The following is a 13,721-nucleotide window of genomic DNA, read 5'->3' on the forward strand; positions in this document are numbered from 1 at the left end:
CTTTTCGCTTGAAAATGCTTCTGTTGCTAATCATCATACAAACATGATTTGTTCCTGAATAGTCTAAACATTAGTGAAAAAAGATAGAACCCATAGAAAAAAAGTTGAAAACCTATACTAAAAGCTTCATGTGTACTTGGCTAGAATCTATCCAATCACTACTACTCATTTGTCAATCATTCACTTGATAAATGTATATTTGTCTGTCTAATCAATAGTCTCGATTCGTCTCTTCATTTCCATGAATGCCTGTAATTCCATGGAAATTTCATTATTCAGACTCCAAAGGGGACAAACAAAATAGACCTCCGCAATTAGTTCCATTATTCCAGTACTAATAAGAGCAATGAAAAATTTATGCTTCTTAATTTTCTTAATTCTATTAATCTTAATCTTCGGTTTTTGGAGAGCTGCAATCAGGAAGGCTACTAAAAGGGGTGGATCAATTATTAATGGATCAAGGTTAAGATCTTAAAGACCCATTGGCTCCAATTAGGAAGGTTACTCCTGATCCTGGGTTGTAGTGAAATTTTAATAGTAGCATCATTCCAGCTCTTGCTTTGCTGTACAATGAAGAATTGTATGTTATAACCTCCTTTATCTTCAGACTATTTTCAAAAATTCTATAGTTACATTTTGATTATAGGCTACTTACCCAATAACTGCCTTAATGGGTAATTTCAATAATCAAGATTCAAATTTTTATTTAAAGCTTATTTTTAAATGGTTCAATTTGGAAAAAAAATACCACCATAGAAATTTACATTGAATGATTCACAATTCATTCCTTCACTGAAAATGTTGGGTGAAATACACTTGACAATAGATTTTAAAAGTATGTGTTTACGACGTTCTAGTTTTGAACGTTTATATTTTAGGGCTAATGTCTTTTATTAAGCTGAGAATCCTATGTTCTGTTTGCTTCCATTCTTTTTTCATGCCGGATCCAGCGATCCGGCATGAAAAAAAATCTAATAATCACAAGGTCTTCTCCAGAAGTTGCGTTTTAGTTGTCTCAACTAATTGAGACTTAGGCAGTATTTGCTACTCAAATGAGATCCTGGGAAAGTGTCGCGAATCTCCCACATCCCATCAAGCGAAGGGTTGGGAAGGTGTTACCATATTGTTACACCTAGTTATTTTCCGTTGGTAAAGCTTGAAATACTATTAGGCTTAAGTTGTCTTTTGAGAAGAAAAACTTATTTTTGGCTTATAAACCAGCTCATATATTGGAAACTGCTTTGCTACGTCATATACTCCTGAAGAACAAGACATAATTCCAAACTTGATTGTCTTTTTTTTTAAGTTAGACGCACTACCTTAATATCTCAAACAGTCCTCGGTAAGCAACTGTAGTAAGGAGCGACCCAGTTAAGTAGTAACCGAAACTCTGAAAAACAGAACTTTGATACCAATATATACATCAAAAGAATTAGGTTTTTATGCTGATTTTAAATATATAAGTTTCATTACCCATCAAAAGTTACGAGCCAGAGAAAATTTGTCTTATTTCGAAAAAAGAGGGAAATAACCTCTGAAAGTCATAGAATCTCAATGAATATCAGAGAACCCTACTGTAGAGATTCCAAGCTCCTGTTTACAAAAATGTGGATTTTTATATTTTTTGCCAGAAGAAAGATCACAGATGTGTGTTGAATGGAATGATCACAGTGACCTGATCGACACAGTGGTCCTAGAATGTCATGAGAGGCTTCATTTTAACGAAAATTAGTGTTCTAGTGCCCTTTTTAAGTGACCAAAAATTGGAGGGCAACTAGGCCCCCTCCCACGCTCATTTTTTCCAAAGTCACAGGATCAAAATTTTGAGATGACCATTTTATTCAGCATGGTCGAGAAATCTAATAAATATGTCTTTGAGGACGACTTGATCCCCCGCATTCCCCGAGGGAAGGGCTGCAAGCTACAAACTGTGCCTATTGTTTACATATACTAGTGGTTATTGAGAAGCATACTGACCTTTTTAGGGGGATTTTTCCTGGTGATAGGCGGCCAGGGGAAGGGGTTACGTTATAGGATCTTTCTATGGAGGAATTTATCATGGGGGAAGAGAATTACCATGAAGGGGGGCTGGAGTTTCTACCATTATTTAAAAAAAGTGAGAAATAAAATTTTTAAAAAACAAGTTTCTTCAACTGAAAGTAACGAGCAATATTTAAACTAAAATGAACAGAAATTATTACTTATATGAAGGGTTCGTCTTCTCCTCAATACCTCGCTCTTTACGCTAAAGTATTTTTAGTAATTTCAACAGAGCTATTTATTCTAATTAAACGGCCTCTGTGGTTCAGGGTCATTCTTAAATAATTGGAACAAAACTCGAACTGTAGTGTAAAGAGCGAGGTGTTGACGAGGGGGCAAACCTCCTCATATACATAATACAAGTATACGAATGTAGAATTCGTTACGTAATTTAATTTGTAATTTATGCATATTTATTACTACTAAAAACGTTCATAAATAAAATTAATAGTTCTAGTGGCCTTTTTAAGTAACCAAAAAAATTGGAAGGCAACTAGGCCCCCTCCTCCACCACTTTTTTCTCAAAATCGTCCAATAAAACCTTTGAGAGAGTGATTTAGCCAAAAGAAAAGTAAAATCAATATGCATGTTTCCTTTTAATTATTCACATACAGTGAGCCAAAATCAAAACCTACATTAATTCCAAAACGTTCAGAAATCAAATTTTAAAAAACAAGTTTTTTCAGCTGAAAGTAAGGAGCAACATTAAAACGTAAAGCGAACATAAATTATTACGTACCTAGGGGGATTCGTCCCCTCCTCAATACCTCGCTCTTTACGCAAAAGTATTTTTAGTCATTTCAAAAGTGCTATTTAATCTAATTAAACGGCCTTCGTGATTCAGGGGTCATTCTTAAAGAATTGGAAGAAAATTTAAACTTCAGTGTAAAGAGTGAGGGATTGACGAGGTGGCGAGCCCCCTCATATATGTAATACAAATATACGAATATCGAAGTTCTTCACGTAAGTTAATTTGCAAGCTATGTATGATTGTTACTAATAAAAATGTTTGTAAAAAAAATTAAAAGTTCTAATGGCCTTTTTAGTCAACGAAAAAATTGGAGGGCAACTAGGCCCCCTCCCTCGCCCCTTTTTTCCAAAACTATCTGCTTAAAACCTTGAGAAAGCCATTTAGCCAAAAAAGTAAAATTAATATGCAAATTCGTTTTAATTATTCATGTACGGATAGCCAAAATCAAAACCTGCATTAATTCAAAAACGTTCAGAAATTAAATAAAAAAACGAATTTTTTAAACTGAAAGCAAGGAGCGACATTAAAACTTAGAACGAACAGAAATTATTCCGTATGTGAATTATATTCCATATATGGAGGGCTGTCCCCTCCTCAACGCCCCGCTATTTACGTTAAAGTTTGACTCTTTCTCAAAACTCTACTTTTTAAAACAATAAAAAATTCTGTTCGTTTTAAGTTTTAATGTTGCTCCTTACTTTCAATTAAAAACAAACTTAAAAAATTAAGTTTATATAACCAATATTTCTGTAACTGTTTCTTCTTTTATTTCCATTTTGTTCTTTATATAGATTTAATATAGTCTTGTACTTTTTTTCTTACTTGTTTCTTGTATTGCTACTAATAATACAACTATAGCAACTACTTCTGTAATTGTTCCTTCTTTTGTTTCCATTTTCTTCTTTCTATAGACTTATTGTAATCTTACACTTTTTTTCTTACCTGTTTCTTGCTTCTTGCATTGCCACTAGTACTATGACTATAGCTACTGCTTCTAAAATTGTTTCTTCTTTTGTTCCATTTTCTTCTTTCTATAGACTTAATATAGTCTTACACTTTTTTCTTGCATGTTTCTTGATTCTTGCATTGATACTAGTACTACGACTATAGCTACAGCTTCTGTAACTGCAATTGTTTCTTCTTTTGTTTCCATTTTCTTCTTTCTATAGACTTAATACAGTCTTACACTTTTCTTCTTACCTGTTTCTTGTATTGCTACTAGTACTACGACTAAAGTTACTGCTTCTGTAATTGCTTCTTCTTTTGATTTCATTTTCTTCTTTCTATAGACTTAATATAGTATTGCACTTTTTTTCTTACCTGTTTCTTGATTCTTGCATTGATACTAGTACTACGACTATAGCTACTGCTTCTCTAACTGCAATTGTTTCTTCTTTTGTTTCCATTTTCTTCTTTCTATAGACTTGATTCAGTCTTACACTTTTCTTCTTACCTGTTTCTTGTTTTGCTACTAGTACTACGACTATAGCTACTGCTTCTGTAATTGTTTCTTCTTTTGATTTCTTTTTCTTCTTTCTATAGACTTAATATAGTATTGCACTTTTTTTCTTACCTGTTTCTTGTTTCTTGCATTACTACCTACCTTGCATATACTACCACTATAGCTACTGCTTCTGCAATTGTTTCTTCTTTTGTTCCATTTTCTTCTTAGTATAGACTTGATATAGTCTTACACTTTGTTCTTGCCTGTTTCTTGTTTCTTGCATTGCTACTAGTACTAGTACTGCTACTGCTTCTATAACTGCAATTGTTTCTTCTTTTGTTTCCATCTTCTTCTTTCTATAGACTTAATATAGTCTTGCACTTTTTTTCTTACTTGTTTCTTGTATTGCTACTAGCACCACGACTATAACTATTACTTCTGTAATTGTTTCTTCTTTTGTTTCCACTTTCCTCTTTCTATAGATTTAATATAGACTTGTACTTTGTTCTTACTTGTTTCTTGTTTCTTGCAGTGCTACTAGTACTACGACTATAGCTACTGCTTCTGTAATTGTTTCTTCTTTTGATTTCATTTTCTTCTTTCTATAGACTTAATATAGTATTGCACTTTTTTTTTACCTGTTTCTTGTTTCTTGCATTGCTACCTACCTTGCATATGCTACCACTATAGCCACTGCTTCTGCAATTGTTTCTTCTTTTGTTCCATTTTCTTCTTAATATAGACTTGATATAGTCTTACACTTTTTTTCTTGCCTGTTTCTTGTTTCTTGCATTGCTACTAGTACTACGACTATAGCTACTGCTTCTATAACTGCAATTGTTTCTTCTTTTGTTTCCATCTTCTTCTTTCTATAGACTTAATATAGTCTTGCACTTTTTTTTCTTACTTGTTTCTTGTATTACTACTAGCACCACGACTATAACCATTGCTTCTGTAATTGTTTCTTCTTTTGTTTCCATTTTCCTCTTTCTATAGATTTAATATAGACTTGTACTTTTTTCTTACTTGTTTCTTGCAGTGCTACTAGTACTACGACTATAGCTACTGCTTCTGTAAGTGTTTCTTCTTTTGTCTCCATTTCCTTCTTTCCATAGACGTAATACAGTCATGCACTGTTTTTCTTACTTTTTTCTTATTTCTTGTATTGCTACTACGACTACATGTATAGTTACTGCTTCTGTAATTGTTTCTTTTTTTTGTTTTCATCGTGTTCTTTCTATAGATTTAATATAGTTTTGTACATTTTTTTACTTGTTTCTTGCATTGCTACTAGTACTATGACATTAGCTACTGCTTCTGTGATTCTTTCTTTTTTTGTTTCCATTTTCTTCTTTCTATAGACTTAAAATAGTATTGCACTTTTTTCTTACCTGTGTCTTGTTTCATGCATTGCTATTAGTACTACGACTATAGCTACTGCTTCTGTAATTGTTTCTTCTTTTGCTTCCATTTTATTTTTTCTATAGACTTAATATAGTCTTGCACTTTTCTCTTACCTATTTCTTGTTTCTTGCAGTGTTACTAGTATTAAAAAAAATAAAAACTAGTATTTTTAATTGAAAGTAAGGAGCGATGTTAAAACTTAAAACGAACAGAAATTACTCCGTGTACGAAAGGGGCTGTTCCCTTCTCAACGCCCCGCTCTTTACGCTAAATTCTACTGTTTAATAAAGTAGAATTGAGAGAGAGAGTCAGGGAACGTTGAGAAGGGAACAGCCCCTTTCATACAAACAGTAATTTCTGTTCGTTTTAAGTTTTAATGTCGCTCCTTACTTTCAGTTTAAAAAAAACTAGTTTTTGTTTGTTTTCTGAATGTTTTTGAATTAATGCATGTTTGATTTTGGCTCTCCGCACATAAATTATTAAAATGAAATTTGCATTATTAATTCTTTTTTTTTTTTTAGCTAAATGGCTTTCTCTTAGTTTTGATCAGAAGACTTTGAGAAATAAGGGGTGGGGAAGGAGGCCTAGTTTCCCTCCAATTTTTTGATTATTTAAAAAGGCAACTAGAACTTTTGATTTTTAGCAAACGTTTTTATTAGTAAAAAATACACGTAACTTAAGAATTAACTTACGTAACAAACATCTTTATTCTTATATTTTTATTATGTATATGAGGGGGTTTGTCCCCTCGTTAATACCTCGAGCTTAAGTTTTATCCCAATTCTTTAAGAATGACCCCTGAATCAGAAAGGCAGTAAAATAAATAGTTGAAATTACTAAAAATACTTTAGCATAAAGAGCGAGGTATTTAGGAGAAAAAGAACCCCTCATATGCGTAATAATCTCTGTTCGTTTTAAGTTTCAATGCCACTCCTTACTTTCAATTAAAAAAAAAAATTTCATGTTTATTTTTTCATTGTTTTTTTTTATAGTAATGCTAGAAAATCCTGCGACCTTTTCATTGAATGTCTCTTCCCCCATCACATATTCCTCTAAGGAAAGATCCTCCCACATAGCCCCCTACCCTCAACCCCCCAAACCGAAACAATCCCCCTGAAAACGTCCGTGCACTTCCCAATAACCATTACTGTATGTAAACACTGGTCAAAGTCTGTAACTTGCAGCCTCTCCCACGGGGACTGTGGGGGAGTAAGTCATCCCCAAAGACATAGTTATTATGGTTTTCGACTATGCTGAACAAAATGCCTGTTTCAAAATTTTGATCCGTTGACTTTGGGGAAAAATGAGCGTGGGAGGGGGCCTAGGTGCCCTCCAATTTTTTTGTCACTTAAAAAGGGCACTAGAACTTTACGTTTCCGTTAGAATGAGCCCCCTTGCGATATTCTAGGACCACTTGGTCGATATGATGAACCATGAAAAAAAAAAAAAAAAAACACGCACCCGTGATCTGTCTTCTGACAAAAAATACGAAATTCCACATTTTTGTAGATAGAAGCTTGAAATTCTTGCAATAGGGTTCTCTGATACGCTAAATAAGATGGTGGGATTTTTGGTAAGATTCTATGACTTTTAAAGGGTGTTTCCCCCTATTTTCCAAAATAAGGCAAATTTTCTTAAGCTTTTGATGACAAAGACTAAATTTGATGAAACATATATATTTAAAATCATCATATAAATCCGATTCTTTTGGTGTGTCTTTTAGTATCAATATTTCATTTTTTAGAGTTTCGTTTACTATTGAGCCGGGTCGCTCCTTACTACAGTTCGTTGCCACGAACTGTTTGACTACGACTAAAGCTACTGCTTCTGTAATTGTTTCTTCTTTTGTTTCCATTTTGTTCTTTCTATAGATTTAATACAGTCATGAACTTTTTTTTCTTACTTGTTTCTTGTTTCTTGCGTTTCTACTAGTATTACGACTATAGCCACTGCTTCTGTAATTGTTTCTTCGTTTGTTTCCATTTTCTTCCTTCTATAGACTTAATATAGTATTGCACTTTGTTCTTACCTTTTTCTTGAAACTTACATTGCTACTAGTACTACGACTGTAGCTACTGCTTCTGTAATTGTTTCTTCTTTTGTTTCCATTTTTTATTTTTATATACTTAATATAGTCTTGCACTTTTTTTCTTACCTATTTTCTTGTTTCTTGCATTGCTACTAGTACTACGACAATAGCTACTACTTCTGTAATTGTTTCTTCTATTGTTTCCATTTTCTTTTTTCTATAGACTTAATACAGTCTTGCACTTTTGTTCTTACTGTGGTATCATTCAGAAAAAATTGTTTCGTATTCTTTTGTTTCTTTTTCCCTGTGAGATCTTATTAAAATAATGGTCGTAAGAAGTTGAGTGTTGGGTTTTGTATATTTAGTCTTAATATGGACATTCAGGCTTAACATTTTATTTTAATAGTAAAGCAAAACGCTGCCCTGGAAAGTTTATGCCTGAAGTGTTAATACTTACGTAGAATCAAATCCATTAATGTCAACGGATAAAAAACGATGGAATTTGTCATACCAGCTTATGTGGATTTTCATATTTACCAGTGATGTTGAGTATTTCCTAGAGTATGGAAATTCTAGTTGTCGCCACATTTGGGTACTGTATATGCTGTTATAATTACAAAACTTCATTCCCAAATTAACTTATTCTTTTTGTTTCCTTTTTATTTCCTTCTTGTGTTCATTCACTTTCTATGCTGAACATTTTTATTACCCATTTCGTTCTTATATTTGCAGTAAGGTTTGTTTTATATATAAATTGTTTTTTACGCTTACACTTTCGACAAGAATGTTTTGCTATTTGTGAGATTCCTGAGAGGCGGAATCCATATTAGCCAAATAAAACGCTGTTTTAAAACCAAAAAACAACATTTTTACAGATACCCTATTTAATTGATTGTTGGTTCATTGGTGAATACTTTGACGGTATAGAGAGTCTCGTAATTCTTCAAATTCCTATAAAGCATAAACAAGACTAAACAAATAAAACAAAACGCAAAATAATCTTCTAAATCTTACAACCCTCGTGAGTTCATCCTCCACCAAACCAAGAAGCGGTACAGTACTTGCATAGTGTAATAATGAACTAAATATATAGAGTATTATAACAGAAAGTAATTGTACAATAGTCCGTATCAACTTATTACCATAAAATGCCATCTGAGGTCAATGGAAGAGTTGACACAATTGAGTAAATGAAAATTACTGTGGCAAATACCTGTAATGAGTTAAGTAAATTTCTATTGGCAAGGATCGCTCTTTACTTTAGTTTATTACCATGAATAGCTTGAACACTTCTTACAACAATTTTCGAAGTGGATTTGCCCGGTCAGAATTCCATATTTATCCCATCTTTTCATAATATATGTTTGTTGTAAAATACACAAAACTGCTTACAAGAAAAGTTATTTTTGTTTTATTAGGTCATTTTATCATAATATATGTTTATCTGTTGTCAAATATATACAAAATTGCTTACAAATAAAAAGTTTGTTTTTGTTTTAATAGGTCAGGAAAGCAGCACAGCACGCATTTCTTCATTAATTCTTCATTTCCATTTCATTATTCTTCATTTCCATTCTTCATTAATTCTTCATTTCCATTTCATTATTCTTCATTTCCATTGCTGGCATTAAGAAATGCCAATAGATTTAAAGTGAAGTACATTTGTAATCCTGTTATCTATACGGATGCAAATCGGTAATATCAACAACTGAAAGTTGTGTAATCTTTGAAAAGTCGGGAAATAAAATGTTAGCCAAAAGGCGCTGTTTTCAAAGTAAACAATCAACCTTTTTTCAGATCCCCTATTCAGTTGATTTTTGAATTTTCTATTCATCAATGAATACTTCGGTGGTCTAGCTAGAGAATTTCATAATTCTTCAAATTCCCATAAAGCTTTTCCTGTAAACAAATTCCTACAAACAAGACTGAACAAATAAAACAAAATCAAAACCATGTACTAAATTTACAACCCTCACGAGTTCATCCTTCACCAGATGAAAAGGGGTACATTACTTGCATTGTGTAATAAAGAACTAACATATATTGAGTATTATAACAGAAAGTAAGCCGTATCAACTTATTTCCATAAAATGTAGTATAATTCTTAAAGATCCTATGTTGTGTCAGCATGTGTGTATAATTTCTAATATTAGGTTTATATGACATGAATCCTAAAAGATTAGCCTATTCTTTAGGATTATTTTTCTCTTTCCTTATCTGCCAGCAGTGATTTCTAATCACCCTGTCTGTACCATACGGATAAGTAATTACGTGATCGGAGCCTAATTAATTTCGGAAATGTGATCACTTTGGAAAAATGAAAAAGTCAGCATGAAAGGTCATGATAACACGTTGATGGGAAGGTCAGCATAACAGGCAATTATGAAAGTAATGAACTGTTTCATTGCCACCCGCAGGAGTATTCGACTACTTTTAAATGATTCAAAATCAACTGGAAGGATAATTTGATAGCCCATGATTATTGAATTACTCAGGTTCAAGATGTAAATATTCTAGTTTCACATACTTTGATGCCAAGCTTAAGTAAATTGTCCATTAAACTGAATTACTAATATTAAGTGAGGACTGCGAAACGCAATGTCAATATGATGCAATTTTAAGGAAATTTACAAATAATCCTGTACTGCTTTAATTTTGAAACCTCCCCCTTTCCATGGCAGCCCTGCCTCTTGCCTTGTCCCCGCAAGGGAGAAAACAAGACCTTGAGAAATAAGAAAACAAGTCCTCCCTGACCGTTGCCTTTAACCTTGGGTAAAATATTTCCTTTTAAATCTATCTCCAATCAAGGCTTATCCAACTATTTCAAACCCATCCATTGAGCCCTAGTTGCCAAGTATCCCTTCGAATTGGTCCAAAGTCAAAAGCTTAAAAGTTAGAATAAATAACTACGAAGACCACACTGCCTTTCCATGGCGAAAGTATAACAGTTCAAAATAGGGATGAAACCTTTTAATCGAAAGTGAACAGATATAAAAATTTTAACTGGATATTTCGAACACATATACAGTGTTCATCATCAGCAGTAAAACTCGCTGATGATCAGCAGTAAAAAGTAAAAGCAATTTTAATGCTGATGATGAACACTGTATATGTGTTCGAAATATCCAGTTAAAATTTTTTATATCTGTTCACTGTCGATTAAAAGGTTTCATATTTTGAACTGTTGGTTAGAATAATCTGAAGTATCAATAGTGGACGCTGATATAACACCCATTTAGACACAGTATCAATTCACTGAAAATTAAGCCACTAAATAATAAACGTCTGTAAATCAATAACACTTGGCTATTGAGTTTCCATTGAAGGATAATTTGAACCTTTTCAAATTAGCCTGACATCCTTCCAAGCGTTAGTGAAATGTTTCAGTACTTCTTGTTTTCAAAATTACCTGGTACACTTGCTTTAGTTAATTTGATTTCCTTTGCGAGAAGAATGAATAAAGGAATCTCGGCCAAGGCTAATTAAATCCAAGAAGGTCCGTCATACCAAAAATTGAATCCAATTAACACGGTGTATTTCCCATAATGTATCACCAAGCAACAACAACTCAATACAGGGAAGTCAGTAGTCAGGTTAGTTTGTGACTTACCAATTTTAATTTTTTTGACCAGGGACTCTTGTCCAAAATCCATAGGACGATGAAAGAGGTTCTGGATGGAGAGGTTCTCAGGCAAAGAGTTCGCAAAAGTCTTCGAAAATTTCTTTTCTGAAATATAGCTTCAAACTTCTAAAAAAAGGAAAAAAAACTGAGCAGCAACATACTGTATTTCCAGCAGCAGTGACGACTGTAGCTTAACATTTTACAGAAGGTCCTAAAGACAGAAGGTACTAAAGACTAAAGAGAAGGTACTAAAGACTAAAGAGAAGGTACTAAAGACAGAAGGTACTAAAGACGGAAAGTACTAAAGACTAAAGAGAAGGTACTAAAGACAGAAAGTACTAAAGATTAAAGAGAAGGTACTAAAGACAGATGGTACTAAGGACAGAAGGTACTAAAGACTAAAGAGAAGGTACTAAACAAAGAAGGTACTAAAGACTAAAGAGAAGGTACTAAAGACAGAAGAAGAACACATGCTAAATGATTTTCTGATTCATTTTAAAAGGTGATTTTGCCACATGGTTTTGTGACGAGGTGTTAAACGTGATTCTTTAGAATTGAAGTGGTTCAACCAAACGTGGTATAAATATCATTAAAGAACAGTTTAGGTTGATCAAGTATAAAATCCAATTGGACAAAGCTCGTGCATCTAGAATAAGCGATTGGTTGATTCCCCAACCTAGACTAGGATGCGACCATAAAATTGAGCGAAGTCTTTGAGGATATCATGGGGGGGGGATAAGAAAACACTTGTAACAAGGTAGGATGGACGAGAATCATCTGGTGATGCATCAGCCTAAGGTGGCTTAGTGGTTTGGCCAGTTTGTAGAAATAATAGTGGATGTAAAATTCAGTGGTAGTATAAATTTCGAATAGTATCGCGTTTGAACAATGCCCTTAGCTTAATAGCTGATTAACACATAGGACCAAAATTTCCGGAAACGAAGGATTACAAAGCCACGACACCATCAGAGCTTTCAATGTTGTTTCCCCCTTTTTTAAGGCATTTAGTTCGCTTAGTTCATGATGATAGGAATTCAACTTAAATTTCTATTTAAATTTTGATTCCTACACATAGCCGACAAATCATGAAAGATACTAAATCATTAACATGATACTTGTGACTGTGGAAAACTAATTTCTTTTTTATGAAATATGGATATAGACCTAATTTAGTAACTAAAACCTAGATGGTTATGAACACTTGACAATAGACTCAAATAAATAATACGGCATCCTTGGCAAGCGTCCTACAATTTTCTACAATCCATTGTATAGTTTTCCTGTGGGAGGAAAATTTATTGCATTTTCTGAGAAAGTGTGAAGGGTTAAAGATTTTGAGAAAGAAAATTTTTGGAGTAGATCAGGGGGATGAAGGTTAGGTGGAAAAAATTTTGGTAAATGGGTGTCTTATTAGTATTGAGAATCTGGTGCTGCTCATTCGTTTGGGTATAATCCATTGCCAGGGTGTTATGTGATGACTATGTTTGTTTGTTTGTATTAGTGTTTTTAAATGGTTTTCTGTGCTTTAAATATTTTATCAAAAGTTTAAATTGAATTGTTTAATTGCTTTGTTCTCCTTTTTTTGCAGGCACTGCCCTGAGGTTCTTTATGCCAAACATATTAATTTCTTATGTCAAATATACTTGTCAGTCTTTAACCTATTAAGATCGAAACCAGTTTATATTGTTTGGCCAGTTTTCACAAAGGATTAATATTTGATATTTATTTCATTGGCAACAAGTGAATAGCACTGTATAGCTTTACATTATACATTACTTATTATACATTATTATATTATTATTACATTATACTATTATTACATTATTATATTATACAATACTTATTATATTATTACATTATACATTATATACATTACTGTATAGCACTGTGAATAATTGCTTAGAATAATGTTACAACTGTTGCAGAGGATTCCAGAGTATGATGGAATAAGTGTTTGCAGGTTTCCACGGTCCATCGAGTCACCCCGCCACAAAGGTGATTGTCAATGAAACATACGTGGGCCTGCTAACTAAAAGATAAGTGATTTTTTTTTCTCGTGTTTGTCTTCAAGATGTCATTCAAACAGTTTTATTTAGCCCAAGCTCATTTCCAAGGATTCCCGTTATGGCCAGTCAGAGTTCTGCAGATTGTTAAAGATAGCAACGTCCGAGAAAACTTCACTGTTTTTTGCTACGGAGATCACATGGAAATAAGACTCACTGAACAAAGTTCTGGTATCGGATGAAATTAATATAAGGGAAGCGTTGTAAAAAAAAAACGGGGAAAAGAGTAAAGTTTACGTTTGAAGAAGTTAAGAACTCTCGCGAAATCTACAAACAAAGTGACGCGTAGGCTGCACTCAAAATCAGTGAACCAGCGAGCTCGTCATCTCAGCTGTTGCGGAAAAAAGGGGAAAGGAGAAAAGTTTGTA

General features: G+C 33.2%; 1 long non-coding RNA gene across 1 annotated transcript in view; it reads left to right on the forward strand.

The window, feature by feature from the left end:
* Positions 1 to 13,109, forward strand: part of LOC136025959 (uncharacterized) — a 45,715-nt gene extending 32,606 nt beyond the window's left edge. Inside the window, exon 3 of the long non-coding RNA XR_010617185.1 lies at positions 12,879 to 13,109. This is a non-coding gene — a long non-coding RNA (uncharacterized LOC136025959). The remainder of the gene's footprint in view (positions 1 to 12,878) is intronic.
* Positions 13,110 to 13,721: the final 612 nt, after the last annotated feature.

The sequence above is a fragment of the Artemia franciscana genome, chromosome 4, assembly GCF_032884065.1.
Source record: "Artemia franciscana chromosome 4, ASM3288406v1, whole genome shotgun sequence".
NCBI classification, from domain to species: Eukaryota; Metazoa; Arthropoda; class Branchiopoda; order Anostraca; family Artemiidae; genus Artemia; species Artemia franciscana.